The following is a 17852-nucleotide window of genomic DNA, read 5'->3' on the forward strand; positions in this document are numbered from 1 at the left end:
ACGCCACAACAGGTTGCTTCTTGGAACACCAAGAAATGGGACCTCCCAGAAATTTGAATAAGTACCCAGACGTACTTCTTTTGTCAACTCTGTCTCCACACCAATCAGAATCTGAATAACTCAGAAGTTCTGACTCATCCTTTCTTCCAGAAGGAAATAATACTCCATACTTCAGAGTTCCCTTGATATACCTCAGAATCCTGACTGCAGCTTGGTAATGGGACCACTTAGGTTTACTCATGAACCTACTAACCATCCCAACTGAATAGCAAATATCAAGTCTGGTATTGCACAAATACCTCAGAGAACCAACTAACTGTTTGAAGGTTGTAGCGTCCACATCCTTTCCATCAGAGTCAGAATCCAGCTTCTGATTTGTATCAGAAGGTGTGACAGCAATCTTACAATTCTCTAATTCAAATCTCTTCAGAAGTTCTAATTCATACTTGAGATGATGCAAAATAATACCTTTCTCAGAGTATCTGAACTCCATCCCTAGAAAGTATGTCATTTTGCCTAGATCAGTCATTTCGAATTCATTCATCAGAACTTTCTTGAACTTGGCTATCTCCTGTTCAGAACTTCCAGTCAGCAGTATATCCTCAACATATAAACATACCAGAGTCATATTTCCTTCAGAAGTATGCTGAACATAGACACCGTACTCCATCTCACATTTCTGAAAGCCTTGCTTCTTGAAAAAAGAATCAATCTTCTTATTCCAAGCTCTGGGCGCTTGTTTCAATCCATATAGAGCTTTGTATAATCTGTACACCATCCCTTCCTGATTCTTTTTCACAAATCCAGGAGGTTGTGACACGTAAACTTCTTCTTCTAATGGACCATTCAGAAATGCAGATTTTACATCTAAATGCATCAGAGGCCAATTCCTGTTAGCAGCTATTGCAATCACCATTCTGATTGTTTCATGTCTTGCTACAGGTGCAAACACTTCAGAGTAATCCAGCCCAGGTTTCTGTAGAAATCCTCTGGCTACCAACCTTGCTTTATGTTTGCCAATTGAACCATCTGGCTTTAACTTCTGCTTGAAAACCCATCTGACGCTGATGGCTTTCTTGTCTTTTGGAAGTTCTGTCAGCTTCCAAGTCTTGTTTCTCTCTATAGCATCAAGTTCTTCTTTCATGGCCTTCAACCAGAGCTTCTGCTTAAGAGCCTCTTCTGTACTTATGGGTTCAGAGTCTACTAACATGGCACACTGAATAACTTCTCCTTCAGAGTCTACTTCAGTGTCTTGCAGCATGTCAAATTCTGCATATCTTCTGGGGATGTTTCTGACTCTTTGTGGTCTCTGAACTTGTTCAGAGTCTTCAACTTCAGAGTTTCTACCTTCAGATGGTTGACTTCCTCCAGAGCTTTGATCATCTTCAGGGGCTGGCATATTTCCAGAGTCTGAATTGCCACTAGAATCTGGATTACCATCAGAGTCTGGGTCATCAGAGTCTGGATCATCAGAGTCTGAAACATCAGAGTCTGGAACATCAGATTCTGGATCACTATCAGAGTCAGAATCAACGTCAGAGTTTACTCCAACCTCAGAAATTCTGAACTCTGACCTTTCTTCAGAAGTTCTAACATCAGAATCAGATTGAGACTTTTCCCAATTCCAAACTTCTGATTCCTTCACAATCACATCTCTGCTGAATTCAATTTTATTGGTTTCTGGACAATAGAGCTTGTATGCACCTGTACTGTGGTACCCTATCAGAATCATCACTTTGCTTCTATCATCCAGCTTCTGTCTTCTGGCTTCTGGAACATGTTTATAGCAAACAGAACCAAACACCTTCAGATGACTAACACTTTGCTTATCTCCAGTCCACTTCTGTATTGGAACTATTTCCTTCAACTTCTTCGTAGGACATCGGTTGAGTACATACGTTGCAGTGGCAACAGCTTCTCCCCAGAGCTTCTGAGGAAGCTTCTTCTCCTTTAGCATGCTTCTCACCATATCAAGCTGTATACGTGCGTTTTCGACGCCATGAGATTTGGTGTAAGAAATGATGTTTTCGACAAATGATGACATGGGTTGAAACGATTTGATTAGTATGGTTCGACACTTCGACCAGAAGGAGGTTTCGTCATTTCGACAAAGATGTTTGCACCTAGGAAAAGCACTTTCGACAAGACACGGAAGACATTGCAGTATGTTGATAATTCGACAAAAGCCTGAAGGAAGACGTCACTTCGACTTAAAAGTAAATTTGAATTTAAAAGGTTGTGACGTTTGGCAGAAGACGCGTGGAAGCATCTGGCGAAAGGAGGAGAGCCATGTGTCATAGTTTTAGGATTTAGTCGTTAATGACAGTTATGTTATTTGTGTATATATAGGGTAGTTATTATCTAAAAAAGGGTGTGAAGAATTACTATATACAAAATTCCTGAAAACACTCAAAGTACCCGTGTGAGAGAAAAGAGTCATATTTGGAAAATGTATGTGTAAACAAACACCAATTCCTTCAAAGTTTATTTTATAAAGTTTAAGTCTTTACAAATCTCTTTTATGCTTTCCAGTCATTTATCTTTCTGCACTTTATACTTTTCGACACTTTACATTTCATCAGTTAATTTCTGCCATTTACGTTATCTTGTTAAATTTACCTCTACTTAACATCTTAATCAACATATTTCGACGTAAAACACTTAGAGAACAGAAATGAAAGATATGAAAGTGATTTTAGACATCTTCGAGACCATCTAGATTTGCACATGTCCTAGGATTTGTGTGGTTGATCCTGCAAGTGACCCAATTCTACACGTTTTGGTAAACCAGAGGTTGTTCGCCAAATTTCACAGCGAACAAATTGGCACGCCCAGTGGGACAGTGCAAAAATTTAGAAAGTTAGATAATCGATAGTCAAAATCTGTTCTTCATTTGTATGAGACTGAGAAGCGGTAAATTAGCCGTATCCGAAGTAGAATTACCTAAAAGAACAAGAGTAAGGAGAATGGCGAACCAGCCAAATAATCCTAACGAATCCATCCCAGTATCTAACCCTGTCCCTTCGACAGAAGGCAATATAGGTTCGGTCCCTGTGTCAGAGGCTGTACCTTCGTCAGCAGGGTCAATACCAGCGGTTTCGATGTCACAAAACGCGCCTAGTTCGTCCTTCAGGGCACAACAAATGCCCATTGGGACACCCCCCCCTGTAGGAAACACTTCTAGGCCTTTTGTAACGAATTTCACCATGCCTCCGCCTGGTAGGGAACAACCCTTCGGAATGCCAACTTCGATGATGGCAAATTTACATAACTCCCCGTTAATATATTCAGACTCGATGGCCAACGTGTCTTCACCCTTACAAGGGTCAGGATATGGTGGAAACGTGAGTAGATTGAATCAACAACCACTTTACGTGCCGCCGATAACAAATAATTCGGCGCAAGTGATTAGACAGCAGATGGACGAGAGTAATCACGATATGGTCCAAATGTTGACGCAACAAATGGGAGCGGTGTTTAATCCACTGATACAGAACACCACTCAAACAAACCAAGTATTGGCAGCGCAAATGACGCGCATTGCTGATTTCTTTGGAGTCCCTCAAACTCGACACAGAGAGCAAGTGGTTCATAACCCAGCGGTAGCGGTCCAGGAAGAGCCTACGATAAACCAGATACCGTTAGACAATCCTCAAACGAACGTCAGAAACCAAGAGGATGTAGTCGAACAACCTCGTGTCGAAATCCCCATTCCACAAGAGCCTAGAAGGATAGTAATCCAGAGAGGCCAGGACGCGGATGCTGTATTGCAACAACGGATACGGTATAATAATCCGCCTGTCGAAAACAACTTGGCAGCCATGGTCGAAACGATAATGGCACAAAACGGGATGAACATGGGTTTACAAAGGCCTAGTTACGCATCCCCACTATCAGAGTACATTCTGCAAGAAGAACTGCCACCAAGGTGGAAAGTCCCTAAGTTCACAAAGTTTTCAGGGGACACTAGTGAGTCCACTATAGAACATGTGGCACGTTATCTGATCGAGGCAGGGGAGATAGCCCGTAACGAAAATTTGAAAATAAAATATTTCCCTAGTTCCTTAACAAAAAATGCGTTTACTTGGTTTACATCCTTGCCTGCAAACTCAGTATACACGTGGACCCAATTAGAAAGGCTGTTCCATGAACAATTCTACATGGGACAAACGAAAATAAGCCTGAAGGAATTAGCCAGTGTCAAGAGAAAACACTCCGAACCAATAGATGATTACTTAAATAGGTTCAGATTGCTAAAGGCCAGATGTTTCACCCCAGTGCCAGAACATGAGTTGGTCGAAATGGCCGCAGGGGGACTAGATTATTCCATAAGGAAGAAACTAGATACCCAGTATCTGAGGGATATGGCACAATTAGCGGATAGAGTGAGACAGGTCGAAAGATTAAGGGACGAAAAATTCAGGGCAAATAAGAATAAAAAAGAGAGGGTAGCCTACGTAGGGGTTCGCCAAGATGATGAGTTCGACGAAAACGAACTAAATAATTTCGACGAACAAGAGATCGACCTAGCAGAACTAAAACAAGGCCCACCTTATTCGTGTAAAGTACTAACGCCGTCGAACGGAAACCCAGTCGAAGCCAACGATAAGTTCCCCAAAAGGACTTATACGTTCGACATTACTAAATGTGATGAAATCTTCGATCTGTTGGTTAAAGATGGTCAATTAATAAAACCACCAGGCGCTAAAGAACCGCCTGTGGAACAACAGAAAAAGAGAGGTTTTTGTAAGTACCATAATTTTCTGGGCCATAAGACGTCTCGTTGTTTCCTTTTCAGGGATCTTGTGCAGAATGCTATCCGTGACGGAAGGCTCAAGTTCGGTGATAAACCAAAACAACAAATGAGGATCGACTCGAATCCTATGCAAGCAGTCGAAGCCCACTACGCTGAACCATCCGTCATAAATATGGTGGAGGCCAAAGTTGCTCCTGATGGCAATTCGGAAATGGTGGAAGCCCCTGGAAGCTTCGACGCAAATGTCAACATGGTCGAGATTACTGATGATCTCGCAAGCCAGAAAAGAATAGAAACTACTGAAGGGTTCGACAAGAAGGACGGTGACAACGCTGTCGAGAATGTGGAGTTTCGACAAGAGGAGAATTGGGACCGCTTGGGACAGCCAAGTGGGAAATATGATTTTCTTGTGAAGTACAACGCGCCGGCAAGCTCTCAGATCGACATCGACACAATCCAACCAAGCGGTTGGGGAGATGCTTCTTCAGAAGACAATGAGGAAATAGTCGACGCAATTGAGCATTCCCCTAATATGAAGGAAAAGGTTACTGAAGACCTTACGATCGAAAACAAGGCTGCTGAAGGCCTTGGTTCTGACGAAACGAAGGATGGTGATATCGCCAACTGTGTCAACACTATGGGGCCTTTCGGTAAAGAAGTCACAAAAATCAAAGCGGAAGCCGCTGACGGTCCTTCGAAGCCCGTGATCAGTGGGATTCTGCGTAGGACAATGGAAGACCCCAGAAGGAATTGGAACAAATGCTGTTGCAAACATGGTCCCAGGACCATATCTTGGTGCTGCTGCCCAGAGAAAGAGTTCGACCAGACACCAAAAGACGTCGAAGGCGAAGAAGAGAGGCTCATCAGGAAGATGAACGAATTGAGCATCGCCGACGAACGAAACGTTGGGGTAAATATGGTAGAAATATCTCAGAAGGACCAGGTCGAAGAGGGCGAAAATCGCCGTCAGAAAGAATACCAAAGGTTGGCGTACCCTAGAGAGGAGGAAAACTTAATGGAATTCATCAAGAGATGCCAAAGGATGAAAACCGAAGTAATGTTGTGCCCACGCTGCAGCGCAGTCTTCGACAGGAAGGCAGCAACCAACCTGGAAGCGGTGGATAAGACCAAAAGGAAAGAAAGTTGGGGAACAGTAAGATACGACCCAAGGAGAAGTAATCCCCACCAATGGAGGCACGGAGAGAGACGCCAGAACACCTATAAACCATCTGACAAGGCCACAGACGACAAATGGGTTCAACCCATTAGGGACGCCCAGGGGCAGAAGAAATGGGGAAAGTTCGAGGTTCAGAGAGGTGCGTCGATGGAGGGCAAGAAGGAAATGGAAAAACACAAGCCACGACCATACCCATCAGAGAATTACAAAGGCAAAAATCCCATGTCCAGGTCCCAATGGAGGAGGTTCCAAAGGCAAAAGAGGGCAGAAACGGAGATGGCGAAAAGGAACATGAATGGTCCAAACGAAGCGGAATCTAGCAACAATCGTCAGACAAGGAGCAGGAAAGAGACTCCCCTCCAGATCAATCCTAGCAGAGTTGTCGAATCAGTGGCGGCGAAAGAGAAGATGCAGGAAGAGGATGAAGTAACCGACAGTTTTAACTCTGACTCAGAGGCATCTTTCAACGTGATTTGCAACGTTGTCTCCGTTCTCCCTAGAGACTACGATAGAGTCATGGAAATTGAGGATGAAGGGGACGAAATGGAGGAAGAAACAATGGCACATAAGCCCGTATGCTACTATGTGATGAACAACGGATGCGTCGAAGAGCAGAACGCTTTTTTCGAAAGACCAGACGACTCCATGAAAGCGCATTTGAAACCTCTGTTTATAAAAGGAAAGGTGGAAAATGTAGGCGTGAATAAGATACTGGTGGACGGGGGAGCGGCAGTGAATTTGATGCCCCACTACATGCTGAAGAAGATTGGAAAAGACGATTCGGACGCGAAGCCCCACAACATGGTGCTGTCGAATTATGAAGGGAAGATAGGAACAACTATGGGAGTCATCCAAGTGAACTTAACGGTAGGAACCATAACAAGACCTACGATGTTCATAGTCATCGCTTCGAAAGCCAACTACAACTTGCTGCTTGGTAGGGAATGGATTCACGGCGTAGGAGCGGTACCCTCTTCAATGCACCAACGGATAGCCATATGGAGGCCAGATGGAATCGTCGAAAACATCGAGGCTGACCAAAGCTACTTCATGACCGAAGTAAACACTGTCAACAGCCAGAGCTTCGACAAAAACCTGGCTCATATACCTCCCTGCAGCCCGGCAGAATTCGACTTGAAGACGACAGACAATGCCTATTGCTCCATGTACCTGCATCCAACGCATGGATTCCAGTGGGATAAAGAAGTGATTGGCGAGACTTACATATGGGGAACCACTCATATAGCGCCGACGGGATGGGGTAGTGAATTTGACGATGACGAGTGAACAATCAGCGATCGAAAAGATTACGGCTTACATAGCCGAAAACAAACTAAAAGAGGCCCTTGAGGCTGAAGTAAAAAATATGGCTGTCGAAGCCAACCAAGAGAACTCCAACAAACAATGTCCTCAAGAAGACGTTGCGGAAGATCATGTCACCAACCAAATGGGCGGATGGCAACATCAAAAGCTTGACGCCATTTACGACGACGAACCTCTGGGGTTCGAAAAAGATCCAGTGTCAACAAACGAGAAGATGGTGGCGCAGGATCCTCTAGAAGAAATAAACTTAGGAGTGGGGGCAGAACAGAGACCAACGTACATAAGTGCAAAAATGGACCCCCAGTTCAAGGTCGAAATAGTCCAGTTGCTGAAAGAATTCAAAGATTGCTTCGCATGGGATTATGACGAAATGCCTGGTCTCGACAGAAATCTGGTCGAAATGCAGCTGCCAATAATGGAAGGGAAGAAGCCAGTAAAGCAGACTCCGAGACGCTTCGCACCAGAAATCCTGTCGAAGATAAAAGAAGAGGTCGAAAGACTTCTAAGATGCAAGTTCATCCGCACAACCAGGTATGTCGAATGGATTGCAAATATTGTTCCAGTAATTAAGAAAAATGGCAAACTTAGGGTATGTATTGATTTTCGAGACTTAAACTCGGCTACCCCAAAGGATGAATATCCTATGCCAGTGGCAGAAATGCTCATAGATTCTGCAGCCGGCCATGAGTACTTAAGTATGCTAGACGGATACTCTGGCTATAACCAAATTTTTATCGCTGAAGAAGACGTTCCTAAAACGGCTTTCCGTTGTCCTGGAGCCATAGGAACGTATGAATGGGTAGTAATGCCTTTTGGTTTGAAGAACGCTGGAGCGACTTACCAACGTGCCATGAATTCCATCTTTCATGATTTCATCGAAACTTTCATGCAAGTGTATATTGACGACATCGTGATTAAGTCTGTTTCAGGAAAAAATCATATAGATCATCTTCGACAATCCTTTGAAAGGATGAGGAAGTTTGGTTTGAAAATGAACCCACTTAAATGTGCTTTTGGTGTGCAGGCGGGTGATTTCTTAGGCTTTGTGGTCCATAAGAAGGGGATCGAAATAAACGAGAATAAAGCCAAGGCCATAATGGAAGCGAAAGCGCCATCAACCAAAAAGGGGTTGCAGTCTCTGCTAGGGAAAATCAACTTTCTCAGAAGATTCATCTCCAACCTCAGTGGGAAGACACAAGCTTTCTCTCCTCTACTTCGACTAAAGAAAGAAGACTTCGCATGGGGGCAAGAACAGCAAGCGGCTTTCGACAAAATCAAGGAGTACCTGGCTAATCCCCCAATCCTGATGTCTCCTTGCAGAAAAAGAAATATGAGATTGTACATTTCGGCATCAGACAAAACATTAGGAAGTATGTTGTGTCAAGAAGATGAGAATGGCGTCGAAAGGGCCATTTATTACCTCAGTAGAGTCCTGAACGATGCCGAAACTAGATATAGCATTATAGAAAAGTTATGCCTGTGTGTATATTTCTCTTGTATTAAACTAAAGCATTATATAAAACCTGTCGATGTATATATTTCTTCCCATTTCGACGTAATAAAGTATATGTTATCTAAATCTATTTTACATAGTCGAATTGGAAAGTGGGCTTTAGCTTTAACAGAATACTCCTTGAAATATCTGCCTTTAAAAGCAGTGAAAGGACAAGTGGTCGCTGATTTCATAGCAGACCACTCTATAAACGAAGACGTAGAATACGTCGAACTGGAACCTTGGAAACTGTACTTCGACGGTTCCAGTCATAAAAACGGAACGGGCGTTGGGATGTTGATTATTTCTCCTGAAAAAATTCCAACAAAATTCAAGTACAAAGTTGAAAGTCTGTGTTCAAACAATGAAGCAGAATACGAAGCTTTGATCGCCGGACTTGAAATCTTGTTGAAATTGGGGGCAACAAGAGTCGAAATAATGGGTGACTCCGAACTGGTAATAAAACAGTTGACGAAAGAGTATAAGTGCGTGAAAGAAAATTTGATCATGTACTTCGTAATAGCCAATAGACTCCTCAAGGCGTTCGACAATGTCGTCTTCAGACACATCCCCAGGTTGGAGAATCAAGAAGCGAATGATCTTGCTCAACTAGCGTCCGGATACAAGGTGTCGAAGGAAAAGTTAGAAGAAGCCATCGAAGTCAGAAGAAGAGTCGTATCCACCAGGTTATCCCCATCAGATCTAGAGTCAATAAGATTAGGATACGGTGACGAAGAAAACTTCGAGATATTCAACATAGATGATTCAGGAATAACAGACTGGAGAAAGCCTGTCAAAGATTATCTACAAGACCCAAATCAGAAAGCAGAAAGAAGGGTAAAATACAGAGCTTTGAGTTACGTACTTTTGGGAAATGAATTGTTCAAAAAGACTGCAGAAGGAGTTTTGTTGAAATGCCTGAGTGAGGATGAAGCCTACATAGCCTTGTCAAATGTACACGGTGGAGCGTGTGGCGCGCACCAAGCAGGTCACAAAATGAAGTGGCTTTTATTTCGACAAGGGATGTATTGGCCAACAATGCTGAAAGATTGTGTCGAATTCGCAAAAGGTTGTCAGGAATGTCAAGTACATGCAGGCATACCTCATGTCCCTGCAAGTGAGTTGCACTCAATTATAAAACCTTGGCCATTCAGAGGATGGGCGTTGGACTTGATCGGGGAGATTCGACCAGCTTCCTCAAAAGGGCAAAGGTACATTTTGGTTGGGATAGATTATTTCACAAAATGGACCGAAGCCATACCATTGGTGAATGTGGATCAAGAAGCAGTCATAGACTTTATCCAAAAATACATAATTTACAGATTTGGGATACCTGAGACAATAACAACAGATCAAGGATCTGTGTTCACTGGTAAAAACATGCAGAAGTTTGCACAAGAAACAGGTTTTAAGCTCCTTACTTCGACACCTTACTACGCTCAAGCAAATGGGCAGGTTGAAGCAGCCAACAAGGTAGTGATAAACTTGATTAAGAAGCATGTGGGGAAAAAGCCTAGAAATTGGCATAAAACTTTGGATCAAGCCTTGTGGGCTTGTCGAACGTCCCCCAAAGAGGCAACGAATTCGACCCCATTCAAGTTGACTTACGGACATGATGCAGTTTTGCCAGTCGAAATATATCTGCAGTCAGTTAGAGTGCAAAGGCATCATGAAATCCCATCAGATACATATTGGAGCATGATGATGGACGAACTAGTTGACTTAGACGAAGAAAGGTTGCGCGCGCTAGACCTAATAAGAAGACAAAAGAGGAGAGTCGAAAGATTTTACAACAAGAAAGTAAGATCCAAGACCTTCTTAATAGGTGATCTTGTGTGGAAAGTAATCCTTCCTATGGATCGAAAAGATAAATTAATGGGAAAGTGGTCTCCTAAATGGGAAGGACCTTTCCAGGTTTTGAGAACATTCTCAAACGGCGCATATGAAATAGAAGAAATAGAGAAGGATAAGAGAATCCTAAGAATAAATGGCAAGTATTTGAAAAAATATAAGCCTACATTGCAGGAAATAAAAATAGTAACAGAATAAGTGCAAAACATAAATTGTGATAAGATGGGCCAAATAAAAATGGCATTCAAAAGTTATTACAAAGAAAGCCTCACAGGGCTGAGAGTTGCTAAAATAAATTCGACTAAAAATTTAAATTGGCAAAAGTATCCTTCAAAGTGGCAAACTTCTGCCTCTGGAGTTGGAGTCGATGATCACAAAGACTTTTGTGAGTAGAGAGAGTCTCAATCTCCTGACTTAGTTGATGGGCTTTCTCTGCATGTCGAATACCCACCCTCAATTCTTCGTCAATCTCGCTCTGTTCGGGTTGCTGAATGGATGCCTTACGTTTCTCCTCTTGAGAGATTTTTTCTTGAAGTGCTGCTATCTGTGTTTTCCATTTTTGAATATTGTCATTGCAAGCAGCAACTTCTTCGACGTACGTTTCAGAAAGCTTTTGCAATTTTGAAACTTTGTCAGTCGAAGTCGAAACGGCATCCCATTCAGCAGTTTGAGTTTCAGACTTGGAGGAGATTTGGGCGGTAAGATCCCTTTGACGATGGAGATCCGCAGTGGTCAAGTCAATGAGAGTCATCAACTCCATCACAAAACTTCCAATCTCAGCAGAAGTTTCCAAAACATTCACTTGCTTCAAGAGTTTCTTAAGACTAAGTTGAGCAAGGGAATTCTCTTCTAAGACTTTAAACAAATCGACATCAAGAATTTTCGTTTTGATCTTGGTCAGAAGGCTGCCAAGTGATGGTGCTTCAGAAGTCGCCCCAGAAGTGGTCGAACTACTCTGAGAAGAATCCTGGAAATTGAAACGGGTGCTAAGCATGGCTTTCAGATACTCCAAAGGTCTTTGCACTTTGAGATTTTCAAGCTCCTCGCGAGAGAAACTGGTCGAACCAGTTGATTTGCTACTCCCTTGGACCCGGCCAGGAGCAGGTGGAGTGCTTCGCGTCGAAGTATGCTCGACCTCTGTTCGTTTCGACTGATTGTCCCCATCTCTGGCAGCTTCATCTTCAGGAGTATCTTCGACCACAACCTCCATTTCAATATCATCACCCTGAGGTGCAGCATGTAATCCTGGATGAGGAGGAGACTCGTCTTCAGAGGCTTCACCCACAGTGGTGTCGAACTCTCCTACGGTTTGCATATCATGGTCACTTGCGGAGACATCTGCCTCTGGGGCTATTTCCTCCAGAATTTTCTCAGGCGTTTGTTCGACAACCACTTGTTCCTGAAAATAAATTCTAAGATTTAGAAGGAAAGGCGTAGGAAAGGTAAAACATATGCTGTCGAAATAAAAATTACCTCAGGAATTTCAGTATTAAAACTGGACTTCCCACTCCCCATATCTTTCGACTGAGGCTTGGCAGAGGAAGCACTGGCAGGATCCTTCCTGGTTGGGTTAGCAATGGACCTTTGGGAAGAGACCTTCATGAGTTTCTTTTTCTTCTGAGGGGGAGGGATTAACTCTGGAGATTCATCGCCAGACTCTTCATTAGGGACTTTATCCTCTTCTTTCTCCTCTTCATTCTTTTTCTTTTGGATTGTTGGGGGTTTTCGACTTACCTAGTCATACAGGCCAAAGCCAGTTAGTTCCAAATAATGGAAGGAAAATAATAAGAAGAGAAAAAGTTTTGCACCTTTGTCGAAGGCTTTTTAGCAGTACTGGGCGACGCTTCGACAGCAGCTTTCTTAGCAGGGATCTTCACGGCTAAGGAAAGAAATAAAATTCAGAAACAAATATAAGAGATACATGATAAGACAGTTAGAATAACAGAAAGAAAAATCATATTTTTTCTGTGAACACCTTCAAGAATGGTATCTTCCACGCGAACGTGTTCTATTCCAATATGAAGGTGTCCTGGATATTCGCCCAGATGATACTTAGTCGGAACCACACGCCCATCAGGTTTTTGATACTTTTGACGAAGAATTTTCATAAAATCTCCACAAAGGAACCAGTCTGGAAGTGGAAAACCAAACGCCACCCCAAAGTCAGCAGTTGGCAAGGGAGGAAACTTTGGTGGATGACAATTGAAAGCAAGGTCATAGCGCGCCTCTGGTGAAAGATTGGAAGGCAATGACAGTTTTTTAAACTTCTCTGTCAATTTGCGTTTTAATTCAGCCGCTGCTTCACATATGGTTCGACTAAGATCATCAGGTCTATACGCAGTTTCAAAATACTTTTGAAATTTCTGTATTTCCTTAATATGTCGTTGAATACCTTTTTTGGTCCGATCCTGCACAAAAGCGAAAGCATTTGTCAAATGTGTGGCAAAAGCAGCTACGTCGAAAAATTTGTTGGAATAATAATCCTTCCACCATTCATCAAACTCAGGAGTGCATAAGAATGATGGTCGAAAAATAACTGGTCGAATGTCGAGAGAAGCATCAGCTAGTTTCTTCGACAGTTCTTTGCCTTCGTCTTCAGTGTGAAGGGAGTTATAAAAAATGATGGACCCCTTTTGGGGAATATAGGTTGAGGTTTGATTTGGATTAGACCAAACTGTCTAGAAACAAGGTTGGGTTGATAAACTATCAAAGCAACCTGATTTTTTGTGGTGTTACGATAAGAAAAAAGGAGCCTAGGGGTCAAGAATGATTCCCAAACATTCAGAAATGTATTTTCATCCTTTTGCATCTCCAGAGGCAGTTGTTGGGTAAACCACTTAGGTCCAATCTTTCTATCAGCAAAAGGTGCCATGGTCGAAGTAAATTGATACCCTTTAGCAAACATCATAACATAGCTTTTAAAAGCTTGTCGAAGGCTGATTCCTTCGTCAGTTGGCGTTAGTAGCACTAATCTTGGCCATTCGACAGTCCTATCGCTTACTTCTTCTTCATCTATTTCTGGTGCTACAGGCAGATTGGCTTCAAAGGTGGCATTGAGCCATAGTTGCAAGAGCCAAAAAGGTCCTGACAAGTTGATTTTCCCTTGGGTTTTGGTGTTCTTTAAGAAATGTACGCTCTCGCTCAAAGATTCATAGAGATTCGCCAGAATCATTTCGCTCAAACATAGTTTCGTGCCTGCATGAAGCTGATTGGCTATGGTGATAAATCTCTTGGCAACTTGAAGAGAGCGAGAACAAAACACATATTTGGACAGCCATAATGTCAAAAAGGCTATATGTTCGACATCTAAAACTTCAGTGGTACTCTTATCATGGTAATAGGACATGAATAAGGAGTAGGGTGCAAGGCTAGTCTCGAAGGCAATGGTATCTTCACTTAAGACAGTAGGGTCGAAATCTATACCATTGGGGTGAAGACCAACAATGGCTGCTGCGTCGAAAAGAGTAGGCGTAACCATCCCACAAGGAAGGTGGAAGGTGTTGTAAGTACTATCCCAAAAGTAGAGAGAAGCCAAAAGCATATTTGGACAGATATTGGGTCCTACTCTTGACAACTGGATAAGGTCGAAAATGCCTACTTCTTTCCAAAAAGACCCTTTAACTTTTTCGATTTTATCTAACCAAGATATGTAGTCACAAGGATCTTTCGACCATGGGCAGGTTCTAAATATCCTGGGAAAATTCAAATAGGCTAAGTCCAACTCTCCAACATCTATCGAACTTGATGAATCTTTCTGTTCTACAACTTTCTCTTTAGGCTGAGGTTTTCTTCCAGCGCCTATGGGTTTTGTGTGAAAGTAAGATGGAAAAAACTCTCTTAAACGCTCTGGTTTAATCTCTGGGTTTGGAAGGGGACCTAACATAGCGTGATAATTTCCAGAAATAAGAACAGGGATTAGTACCTGAGATTTATAAATGCAGTCTTTTTCCTTTTCGTTTGGAGGTTCCGGAACATACTGTTGATTTCCAATGGTCATTGGCCCTTTTAAATCATGCGCAGGAGGAAAAGATGAGTCTTGTTTCTTCTTGGAGTGTTTACTGCTTGAGGGTTTTTGAGGCGCCATTGCTGAAACAACTGAAGAAGATTTCTCAGAAAATGTGAAAAGCTTGAGAAATGGGTATGAAATAAGGAAATCTGAAACGTGAAAGGGTTTAAAGAAAAGGTTTATGGGTATTTATAGGAAGAAGATGTTGAAAAGTTTTAGATGGTAATGGTGTTAGTGGGACACGTGGCCATCTCTGATGGGAATAATGAAGAGTTGGAAGTTGAAAAGAAACCATGACGTGAGGAAATGATGGAAGTGAACTCTGAACGTGGGCTAGACGTGACATTTTGGAGAAAGTGTAATGATGAATCTGCATTGGAAATTGAGATTATCAGAATTACATTTAATGAGGTTTAAGTGACATGGCATCAAAACGCTGATTGACAACAAATGACTGTTTCTCCCAGAACGAACAGTCGAAACGTCTTTGCTGGGGGGCAATTTGTATACGTGCGTTTTCGACGCCATGAGATTTGGTGTAAGAAATGATGTTTTCGACAAATGATGACATGGGTTGAAACGATTTGATTAGTATGGTTCGACACTTCGACCAGAAGGAGGTTTCGTCATTTCGACAAAGATGTTTGCACCTAGGAAAAGCACTTTCGACAAGACACGGAAGACATTGCAGTATGTTGATAATTCGACAAAAGCCTGAAGGAAGACGTCACTTCGACTTAAAAGTAAATTTGAATTTAAAAGGTTGTGACGTTTGGCAGAAGACGCGTGGAAGCATCTGGCGAAAGGAGGAGAGCCATGTGTCATAGTTTTAGGATTTAGTCGTTAATGACAGTTATGTTATTTGTGTATATATAGGGTAGTTATTATCTAAAAAAGGGTGTGAAGAATTACTATATACAAAATTCCTGAAAACACTCAAAGTACCCGTGTGAGAGAAAAGAGTCATATTTGGAAAATGTATGTGTAAACAAACACCAATTCCTTCAAAGTTTATTTTATAAAGTTTAAGTCTTTACAAATCTCTTTTATGCTTTCCAGTCATTTATCTTTCTGCACTTTATACTTTTCGACACTTTACATTTCATCAGTTAATTTCTGCCATTTACGTTATCTTGTTAAATTTACCTCTACTTAACATCTTAATCAACATATTTCGACGTAAAACACTTAGAGAACAGAAATGAAAGATATGAAAGTGATTTTAGACATCTTCGAGACCATCTAGATTTGCACATGTCCTAGGATTTGTGTGGTTGATCCTGCAAGTGACCCAATTCTACACGTTTTGGTAAACCAGAGGTTGTTCGCCAAATTTCACAGCGAACACAAGCAAAGTGCGGTTTCTTCTTTCAGCAAGACCATTGTGTTGAGGGGTATAAGGAGCAGTAACCTCATGCTCAATTCCATTCTCCTCACAGAACTTCTGGAACTCTTTGGAGTTATACTCACCTCCACCGTCAGTTCTAAGAATCTTCAACTTCTGACCACTCTGATTCTCAGCCTTCATTCTGAACTTCTTGAATTCATCAAACACCTCGTGTTTAAACTTAATAAGGGATACCCATGTCATTCTTGTGAATTCATCAACAAATAACACAAAGTATTTATTCCCTCCAATCGATGCTACTGGAAATGGACCACACACATCAGAATGTACAACTCCCAAGGCATGTTTTGCTCTTGGAGCAGTTTCTGACGCAAATGGCAATCGTGGTTGTTTTCCTTCCATGCAAACTTTGCATGACTTTTCAGGCTTCTTAATTACAGGAATTCCATGTACCAACTTCTTTGAATTCAGATGTTTTAAGCTTCTGAAATTCAAGTGACCAAATCTTCTGTGCCACAGCTCACTCTCCTTCTCAGCACTTGTTGCACTAAGACATTCTGAGTCTGCAGTTCTGACATTCACCTTGAATGTTCTATTCCTTCCCTGTTCTGACTCCATAATCAACTTCTGATTGCAGTCATACAACTTCAGAAGATTGTCCTTCATGGTAACTGAGAAACCTTTCTCAATTAATTGTCCCACACTCATCAGATTGCTTCTGATGCCAGGTACATACCACACGTTCTGAATCAATGCTGTTTTCCCATTGTTCAGAGTCACTCTGACATTTCCCATACCTTCTGCATTAAGATATTTGTCATCAGCACATCTGATCTTTGTCCTCTTTTCAGAGTCAAAGTCAACTAGCCATTTCTTGTTTCCAGTAAGATGATTTGAACAGCCAGTGTCCATATACCACCAGTCTATCAGATCCATATCACCAGATTCAGAGGCCATCAATAGCACAGATTCGTCATCAGAACTTCTGGCTATATTTGCTTCTTCTGATTTTCTCTCCTTGTTTGACCAACAGTCTCTAGCAAAGTGACCAAACTTCTTACAGCAGTAACATTGGATTTTCTTCTTGTCATACTTCTCTTTTCCCTTCTGAACATTCTTTTGTCTATCAGAGGTTGAGCTTTCTGACTTCTGACCACCATCAGATCTTCTCCTGGCTTCTGACTGCTTCTGATACCTCCTATCAGAAGTTGCTTTCAGAGCCTGCTGCTCTACTTCCCTTTCAGAAGTTCTCTCAGTTAAACGCAACTCTTGCGCTTCTAGACTGCTCTGCAGCTCTTCAATTCTCATGGTGCTCAGATCTTTGGAATGTTCTATTGCTACCACAATGTAATCAAATTGACAGGTAAGGGATCTCAATACCTTCTCCATGATTGTTTCTTCAGAAAGAGTTTCTCCACACGCTTTCATCTCATTAGTGATCAGAATCACTCTGGAGATGTATTCAGAAACTTTCTCATTATTCTTCATGTTGAGATTCTCATATTGCTTTCTCAAGGACTGAAGCTTCACCTTCTTCACTGATGCGTCACCACCATAACATCTAACCAGTGTGTCCCACGCAGCCTTTGCTGTCGTTGAATCTGCAATCTTCTCAAACACATTTACATCAACACATTGATGAATGAAGAACAATGCTTTCTGATCCTTCTTCCTTACTTCCTTCTGCGCGTTTTTCTGTTCATCCGTCGCATCTGCTGCTACCGGAACATAACCATCAGTGACAAGATCTAGAACATCTTGAGCACCGAACAGTACACGCATTTGGATCATCCAACGATTCCAGTTTTTACCGTCAAATACTGGAAGTTTGGTGTTCATGTTGCCGTTTCCGTTCATCTTTCTACCTTGCACAGTACACTCAGATTTCTCACACAGTGT

This window comes from Lathyrus oleraceus, chromosome 7 (assembly GCF_024323335.1).
Source record: "Lathyrus oleraceus cultivar Zhongwan6 chromosome 7, CAAS_Psat_ZW6_1.0, whole genome shotgun sequence".
Taxonomy (NCBI): Eukaryota; Viridiplantae; Streptophyta; class Magnoliopsida; order Fabales; family Fabaceae; genus Lathyrus; species Lathyrus oleraceus.